The sequence below is a fragment of the Dendrobium catenatum genome, unplaced genomic scaffold (assembly GCF_001605985.2).
Source record: "Dendrobium catenatum unplaced genomic scaffold, ASM160598v2 fragScaff_scaffold_659, whole genome shotgun sequence".
NCBI classification, from domain to species: Eukaryota; Viridiplantae; Streptophyta; class Magnoliopsida; order Asparagales; family Orchidaceae; genus Dendrobium; species Dendrobium catenatum.
Window position 1 is genome coordinate 1,036,156 of NW_021319121.1, and position 9,122 is coordinate 1,045,277.

A 9,122-nucleotide genomic window follows, 5' to 3' on the forward strand; every position below is an offset into this window, starting at 1 on the left:
AGTAACAATAACAATAATTCAATCATATATTCACATTCGTATGCATATTCAATCATTCAAATCATCAATTCAGAAAATCAGAGGTCGTACGAGAAATCGGCGGCATAACGGCGTTATATAGAATTTACACAGAAATCACAGATTCAGAACTTTACCAAATTATCAGAAATCGAAGAAAACAATATTACAAAGCTTTACTTGTACTGAAGCACTATGTTTCAACAACCAGATAATTTTCTATTCGATAAAAATTGCACAGAACTCAAAATAATCGGTAGAAACTTTACAGAAAATACTCAAATCGTGCAGAATAATCATCTCAGAAACATATCAAAAGTTGTGCGGTTAAACTTTCGTCAATACAAAATTATACGCGTTTTTTCGGTAACGGAAACACAAATCTGAGCATAGAAATACCAAAACTCAAAATCTTTCAAAACAGAAATGGGATTCAGAGTTTTTACTGCAAGACGAACAAATCTTCTAACAACGACGACGGACGAAAATCGCTCCGCGACCTCTGAAACCAAGCTTTTCCTTTCTTTCCTTCTCTTTCTCTCTTCTGATTTCTCTTTCTCTCTCTTCAAATGAATCCAAAATATCTCTATCGGATATTTATTAACACTGATCGTCCCAGACGATCCAAAATTCGTCCCGGGACGATTTGCCCTCTGGCAGAATTTCGTCCAAACGAAATTAAATAGCTTTCGGACGACTTGCTCTCTGGACAAATTTCGTCCAGACGGATCGTCCCGACCCTTCGAGGTTCGTACAGATGAAATTGACAGATTCTTCACAATTTTCTTCAGTTCGTCCTGAACTAAACCCAGTTCGTACGGACTAACTGCACTAAAAAAAATCAGCTTTGGAGGGGGTTTTACAATTTTGCTTCAGGTATTGCGCTCGAGATATCACGACCATATTCCAGTGTTGCTAACTGCTCCGACTCTGACTCCGTCGAAAGCTGTGCTAAAGAAGACGCCAAGACAAACACCCAGCCCTCTGACACGTGCGTTCCGGAGGCTGAAACGGCTTAGGACGTTCACTGGCGGCCCACTATTACTACAGGAAGCTCCGCCGGTGCCAGCTCGGCTCATTCCGAGGACTCAAACGCCTTGGATCACCTACATCACTGGCTAGCGGCCAGAATATGGCAGTCGAGTTCGCTGATCACGAGCTTGGATTGTTCAGTTGAAAGGACTGGATTTAATTCCACGCCGGAGATTGGAATTATGGTGTCTTCTGTTGGCCCAATAATTCCGACTCCAACCATTCCGCGTGGAGATCATTCCATCTGGCATATGGTACAGAAGATCTTAGACAGTGGATGGACAGAAGTTCCTATGGCATTAGCGGATGAGTTTACGAAAAGAAACGATCGGCATTTGGTGGATTATGGAAATGGGAAGATTAAATTAAATGCCAACGTTATTTTTTTTAATTTGGCATGTTTTCCCTGCAAGTGTGAATACGCCATGTCTAAAGTTCGCAGACAAAACTGTTTACCTGCAATGCTCCCCAACTGCTCGATATAATGACCACAAAAGGGTTCGATCCTACATTGGTGCGGCATTGTATGGTTTATAATATGGGCAATGGAGAAGATAAGTGGGAGCACTTCTTGGCTGTTGTCAATGAGGAGGATCCACCGAGTATGCAGCTGACTACTTTTGAGTTCATTAAGAACCAAGAAGATATCCTGGTTGAACTTTCCAAGGGTACGTCAATTGTGCTTCAAGGCATGCGTGAATGTCTTGAGATTATTGATTGGGCCACTCATAAGTTTACTGTGGATGCATTGATTGTGGTTGCCCCTTATTCAGGCCAAGTGATTTCCAATGGGAATTCTACCATATTTGAGCCTCTTAAGGCTTGCTCTTTTGATAAGGCAAAACATGTGAGAGGTGGCATGATGGAGGTATTGCATGTTTGGAGAAGAAATTCAGACAAGGGTGACACTGCGGTACCCGAGGCTTCAATGGAATGGAAAGTCGCTCATTTCGGAAATAATGAGAACAAAATCTTCGATCCGGGAATTTGTCTTCTTCAACTTTCTTGTCAATAATGCGTCTCGACGGAGTCGAGCCCTTTTTACGCTAGGGGAGAATGATGCGGTGCATTTTAAGCTAGAATGGTTCCTTAGGAGTACTTTATCTAGTTTGTTGTCATTTCTTTCTATAATGCTCTTTTGGTCTTATAAGTAGGATGTCTTGTAGAAGAAAATGTATTGAATGAAATTATCCCCTTTTTTAAAGCTTTGAAAGCTTCTTCTTCTTCTTTCCTGGATTGGGAAAACCCAAATCCTTCTGGCAGGTCGCATCTTCCGACGATCCACTACATCAGTAATGATGCGGTGCATTTTAAGCTAGAATGGTTCCTTAGGAGTACTTTATCTAGTTTGTTGTCATTTCTTTCTAGAAAATAAAATTCGGTTAGGACAAGTTACTATATTTTGAAGTGAAAGTTAAGTTTTTTTAGATTGAAGATGCCCTAAACTGAATAGGGAAAAATACTTTACAAAATAAATTTTATTTAATAATGTAAGACAATCAAATAAAGATGTTAAATCATAAAAGCAATATCGTTAGAGTACACAAAAGTAATATATGATGCCCATAACTTACTGCATTATATTTGATTCTACATATTCCACAAAAGTATTTTTCTTCACATCACATCCATTGAAAGAACTATCACCTCATTGCAAATTATTAAGAAAATTTCACATATTTTTTAATAAAAAAATTACATTAATCTCTTGAAAGCGAAAGCCACGCTACAAAGAAATACAAAAAAAAATTAAGAATCAAATCAGCATGTAGTTATAGATCCTGCAAAATATATAATGATGGAGTCAGGTTTTTATTTAATGCATAAATTATCAATCTTAAAACTATTTTTATTTTTTATACCCAGGGATGCTTAACTTGATTGGTAAACGAGTGCGGTTGGGTACTCTCAACCCGTGCTCGAATACCCTCGAGCGGCAGTGCTAGGGCTGCAAGCGAACCAAACGTTCGACGAGCTACTCGTTGTTCGGTTCGATTAAAGCTCGTTTGTGATCGTTTAATTAGCTAAACAATCAAACTTGAACAGTATTTTAAATACTCGATTCTTAAATAAACAAACTTGAACACTAATGTGTTTGGCTCGTTTATGTTCGCGAACAACAACATTTGAAGTTCGTGAACAAGCTCGATATTAAGCTCGATAAAAGCTTGATTCGTGTTTGATTTTGAACTCGTGAATAAGCTAGATAAAAATAATTAATATTTGACTATAAAATTAATAAATATAAATAATCATTGCCTTTATTACATAGACAATTGCTTTTATTATAAATGTGTTTGTTCATAGATATGTTCATGAACGTATTTGTTTGATAGTTACAAAAAATTCGTTAAATATGTTCACGAGCAAGCTTGATAAGCACTAAACGAAAGAACATAAACTGAATGAACATGAACCGAACATGAACACTCATTTATTTAAATAAACCCAACATGAACACAAATAATAAAGCTTGAATAAACATGAACCAAACTTGAACAAGCTGATATTAAATGAACACAAACATGAACACTCACATACTAGGCTCGGCTCGGTTCGTTTGCAGCCCTAGGCAGCGCCTCTTACATGGGGCCCAATCAAATGTAGGCCAAGAGGTTTATGGGGTGGGTGCCTCTTCTAGGTCAGCCGAGGGATTAGTTACGCCACGAAGCCCTTCTTAAAGAAGTGGCAGCCGGTAGATAGTCCTGTTCATAAAAAAATACAAACTAGAAATGCTAATATAAAAATATAAATTATATGATAAAAAACTTATAATTGATAGCATTTGCTCTTCTTATCTGATTTAAATATAAAGATTAATTAAGAAAATATCGTGCAAGAAATTAATAAATTATAAATAAATAAATAAAATGTTCGTATAAGTTTTCATCTATTGTTCTATCACATACTTGGTTTTGACTACAAGCTAATATAAATAAACTAAATGTTAGAAATATTTTAAATATTAAAATTTTCTTACATAGATGTTAAATATATAATCAAAAGAGAAGAAAATATTGTAAAAGAAAATTCACGGGTGAGAAGTAACTCATGTGAGCATTTAATTAGATTAATTAATATTTCAAATCAATTATTATTTATGCTTTAATATTAAAAAAATAAAAAATAGTTATTTATGAGCTGGTGGGCCAGCGGGGGCCTACGCGGTGAGGACCCACTATACTTCTCATATGTCATCATAAAATATCTTGATCTGGCACAATCTCGATGCAAAATCAAGTTGGAAACTTTCGAAATTAAAATTGGGCGACATTCTCTGATTTGAGCAAACTTATAGTCGAATTGAGCGTCTCGAGAATACGAACCCAACGACACCAAATCCAACCCAATCCAAGCCCAAATTGGTCCAAATCAAAGGTTAGAAGCGTTGCTGGAAGGTTCAAACCACAATTTGGATTACCAAATGGTTTCCAAACATAACGTGCTTATAGTCGAATCGAGCGGCTCGACGAGACAAGACTAACGAGGCCAAGATCACCAAAATCCGACATCACTAAGACATTCAAATATTCATCAAACGTTCCATGATCAAGGGATTCAACATCGGCCGTCCATCTAACCACTCCCCATTTACTCTTGATTTCTCAAATATTTACGGGTCATGTCACTCCAGAAATTTATAAATAGACCTTTGATTTCTCTTGAAAAAGGATCCAATCAAGAAGAGAAGAAGAGAAGATTCAGGAATATAAGGAAGAAGCTCCTCCTCGACCACCACCTGAGTTTCGCCTGATGTCGTTGCTCCGCTGGACCACCACTTGAGGCTCTTGCTTTCGCCGAACCACCACTTGAGACCCTCACCCTCTCCGAACCTCTACTTGAGGCCCTCGCCTTCGTTAGACCACCACTTGAGGCCATCGTCCTCGCCCTCATCAAACCTCACCTTCGCCGAATCACTACTTGAGGCCCTCGCCTTCGCTGGACCACTACTTGACGCCCTCACCTTCGTCAGACCATCACCTAAGGCCCTCGCACTCACCGGATCACCGCTTAAGGTCCTCGCACTCACCGGTTCACTGCTTGAGGTCCTCACTCTCGCTGGACCACCACTTGAGGCCCTCACATTCGCCGGACCACCACCTGAGGTCCTCACCTTTGCCAGACCACCACCTAAGGGCCTGAACTCCTCCAGACCACTACTTGTGGCCCTAAACTCCGCCAGACCATCAGTTGACGCTAGAGTTCTGCCAAGTCACCGTCAAACTACTAACGGACACCCCAACTTCCAAGTGACGCAAAATTTAACACTAGACTTCAACAATCCGGTTAACATTTATAATCTGATTGCCCTCAAGGATGAGTCAGCCCAATGTACTCAACTCAAATTATAGTTAAATCTTTTCAACTAGGCTAGACCCCGTGGTTTTTCCCCCCTTTCAGGATTTTCCACATAAAAAATCTTGTGCTCTTTGTGTGTGAGCTGTATATCTGTGCAATGCTAAGACAAAAAATCACAACTCTATCGCCACGTATATTCTAGCCAGCAACAGCTCTGCTCTTAAAAATATATGTACTAGAAAGCCGCTTTAAGAAGCAGGAAGAAAACTGTCTCAAACGAAGCCTAAATATAAAGAGAAAAAAGCACAATGAAAGTAAATGTTCTTCTAATTGAAAAAAAAGTGTCAAGATGTCCCCTTGCCGATTGTATTATGATGGGTTTAGATGCTGATTATTTTTTGAAAAGATATCAAATGAATGCACTAATCTTAGGGTAAATCCAACAACATCCGAACTAGGACATCCTAGCCCAATTTTTCTTTTCCTTTCTAATATCCAAAAATTTCAAGTATTAGTAAAATCATCAACTATTGTAGAAAGAAAGTTTAATGGCTTAATATTATATGAAGATCCAATATATAAATAAAAAATGACCGTAAGAGGTATGCTGAATACAAAAATGTGTGTGAATCACTTCCAACTAAACTGACAATACTAAGAAGTTATTTATTTGGCTAAAAATTAAGAAATACTTAAAAATTATTTGGATGAGTGTAAAGTAAATTCAGCTGAATGTTTTTTTAAGCTAAAATGAATGTAGCGTAATGTCTAAATATTGTGGTGACCGACAAGTGGCGGTAACTCTGGCAGCAGCGGGCGGCGTTGGCAGCTAGCGGCGGCGATGGCTGTGGCGGTTGACGGCTGGTGACGGTGGCAATGATGGCTAGCAGTGGTGGTGGTTAGGGGTGTCAATTTCGGGTCACGGGTCGAATCCAAACTGACCCGGGTTCAAACGGGTCGACCCTAACCCGACCCGGGTAGACAAACGGGTCGAAAAACCGAACCCGGACCCGGCAGGTTGCCGGGTTGACCCGACCCGACCCGACCCGACCCGACCCGGTTTGGGTTGCTCGTGTCAAATATTGACACCCCTAGTGGTGGTGGTGGATGGGGCCTGCTGTGGTGGCCGGCAGCATTAATGTTGGTGGCTAGTTGTGGGAGGTAGTGATCGGCGGTGGGTGATGGTGGTGGACGGTGGTTGTGGTGGTTGGCGGCGATCAAATGAGCTCGCTTACGGTGTAAATCGTTCTCGCTCAAAACTAGGCGAGTTTAATTTACCTAATAAATGAACTTGAATTATTTACATTATATTTACTTATTTTACTTTACATTCCTTTTTCATCCAGCTAAGCACCAAAATCTTTAAGCCCATACATTTTGGAATTCCATTTGGAATCCAACTAAACAACCCCAAGTAAAAATAGAAAATTAAAATAGAGAGAACAAAAAATGCTAGAATAAAAAGCTTTGAGATTTTAATAAAATAAGTTTGAGTAGGAAAATTGGGTTAGAGCTTAAGTTTTAGCAAATTGGCTATATTGATCATGATTATGTAAAAATAAGAGGAAAACACAACTCTCCTTGGCCTATTGGTTGAGAGCTTAGGCTTCCAACTAAGAGGTCCAGGGTTCGAGTCTATGTGTATGCGTTGTGTGTGTGAGTTTGCCTTAAATGGCCTAAATGTCCCCAAAAAAAAAAATAAGAGGAAAATTTAATGGCTATGTAATTTGATCGCATAGTCCAACTTGGTTGAGTCACTTACTAAGCTCTAAAAGAAGTTGATAGCTTACTTGGATAAGTCAACCTTCCTTGAAAAGTTGTCAGGGCCAATGATTATCGATACTCGGTCAACTGAGATGAGTCTTTGAATCATGATTGCCTGCTTGAGGCAAATTCTCTTGTCGACTAAAAAGTTTGAGATCACGTGCATCAAGTTAACTTGGTTTGAACTAACTTGATTTAAAATTGAGCTGCTTGCTTTAATATTGAGCAATTTATTATTATAGATTCTATTTCGAACTGGCTGCATCTATAATCTTAGCTTCATCCTGTTTATTCCGGGGCGAGCATTTCTATTTATTTCAACTCATTATTGTATGATTATTTTGTCTGAAGATTATAAGAGTTGAGTTAACTCTTCTTTTGCAAAAAAAAACAATGCAGATTATGGATGAGACTATTTATAGAGCTCTAAAAGAAGTTGTGCTTGAAGATAGTTATGAGCCACAAGACTATTTGAACTTCTGCCTTCGCATTCATGAGGTTGTTGATGTAGATAGCACACAAAATGAAACTGCCGTTATTAGCATTGTTTTCATCTTCTAGTGTATCTTCATTAATCTTTATTACTCTAGGTAATTTGATATGATAGATTTCCTGTTCATGAATAAGATTTTTTGGATATTGAGATGTACATTTATGCTTCATTTGGAACATCTTTATTCATGTTTCTTGAAACAACTTTTTAGTATAAAAATAATACTAGAAACCTGCTTTAAGGAGCAGTAAAAAAGCCGTCCCAAACGAAGTCGTAGTCTCATGATTCTCTTATATTTTTCATAATTTTGAAGATTTACTATAAAAATGACAGGAGAATATAAAAATTTTCCTTATCAATTAATCATTAACCCTTACTAAATATTGGATATCAATCAATTAATTTAATGTTGACTTCTGATATTATTTTTTGTCCTTGTCAACTAACGCTTAGCCAATTAAAAAAGGATTATTACTTTTTTTTTTTTGTTCAAATGATTGCTTCTTCATTTGCTTCTCTCTTCAATTAACTCTCTGCAAATGGAATAATTACTACATCCGGACAAAAAATTGAAAAATCGGATGTATACCGAGCAATACCGAGTGCTCAGTACCGAGCTCCAGGTGACGTGACGCGTGTTTATTGGTCTCTGGATACGTCCGGTGACAAGACATAATAATTACTCCTACAAATGGGTATTCCACATGAAAAAATAGTCAAATTATTTAAAGTGGACCAGGCTATGTGGTTTTTTTCTTTTCAAGGTATTCCACATGAAAAATTTAGTGTCTAGTGCAACTCTCATACCTCTTCTTTTATTTGTATGTGTTGAATTTTTTTACAAAGTTGGAACGTTAAATATACATCTCTTTCTACCATCGTGAATGTTATGACACGCAACAACCAACAAGACTAAAGGAAAATAATCTACGAAGAAAAGAAAAGTTGTATGCTCATTTAATTGATGAAAAAAAACTTGATTAAAAAGGAAATAAAATAAAAAATAAAAAATTTAAAAATTTTTAATTAGTTCTGTTTGATTCAGAAGAACTTTAAATTTTTATTTATTTGATGAAAATTAAATTGTTTTCTTAAGGAAGAAAAATGTGAGTCACAATTTTGAAAACAAAACAAAATGCAAATTTAAAATTAGAAATTAGAATCGAGTAAAAATTTATTTAAAACTACATCTAATTTATCTTAAAATTTAGGTAATTTGTACGCTTAATACACAAAATTATATTTTTTATATATTCAACACCTAAATTTTACTAAATATTCAACATACAATGTCATTAATGCGATCCCTAATTATTTTCGAAATCCTATACTATGAAGAAGTGAGGACGATGTGTTGCTAATGTTATCAACAACATATGAAGGTTGATGACGATAATATGGCAAAGTCTTGATGGTATCTCGCCGTCGTTATCTCATTGGGAAGAGCTTTGACGAGATCAATATCAAACGAAAGCGCTGATGGGATCGGTGGCATGTGAAGGATAAAGGCAAAGAA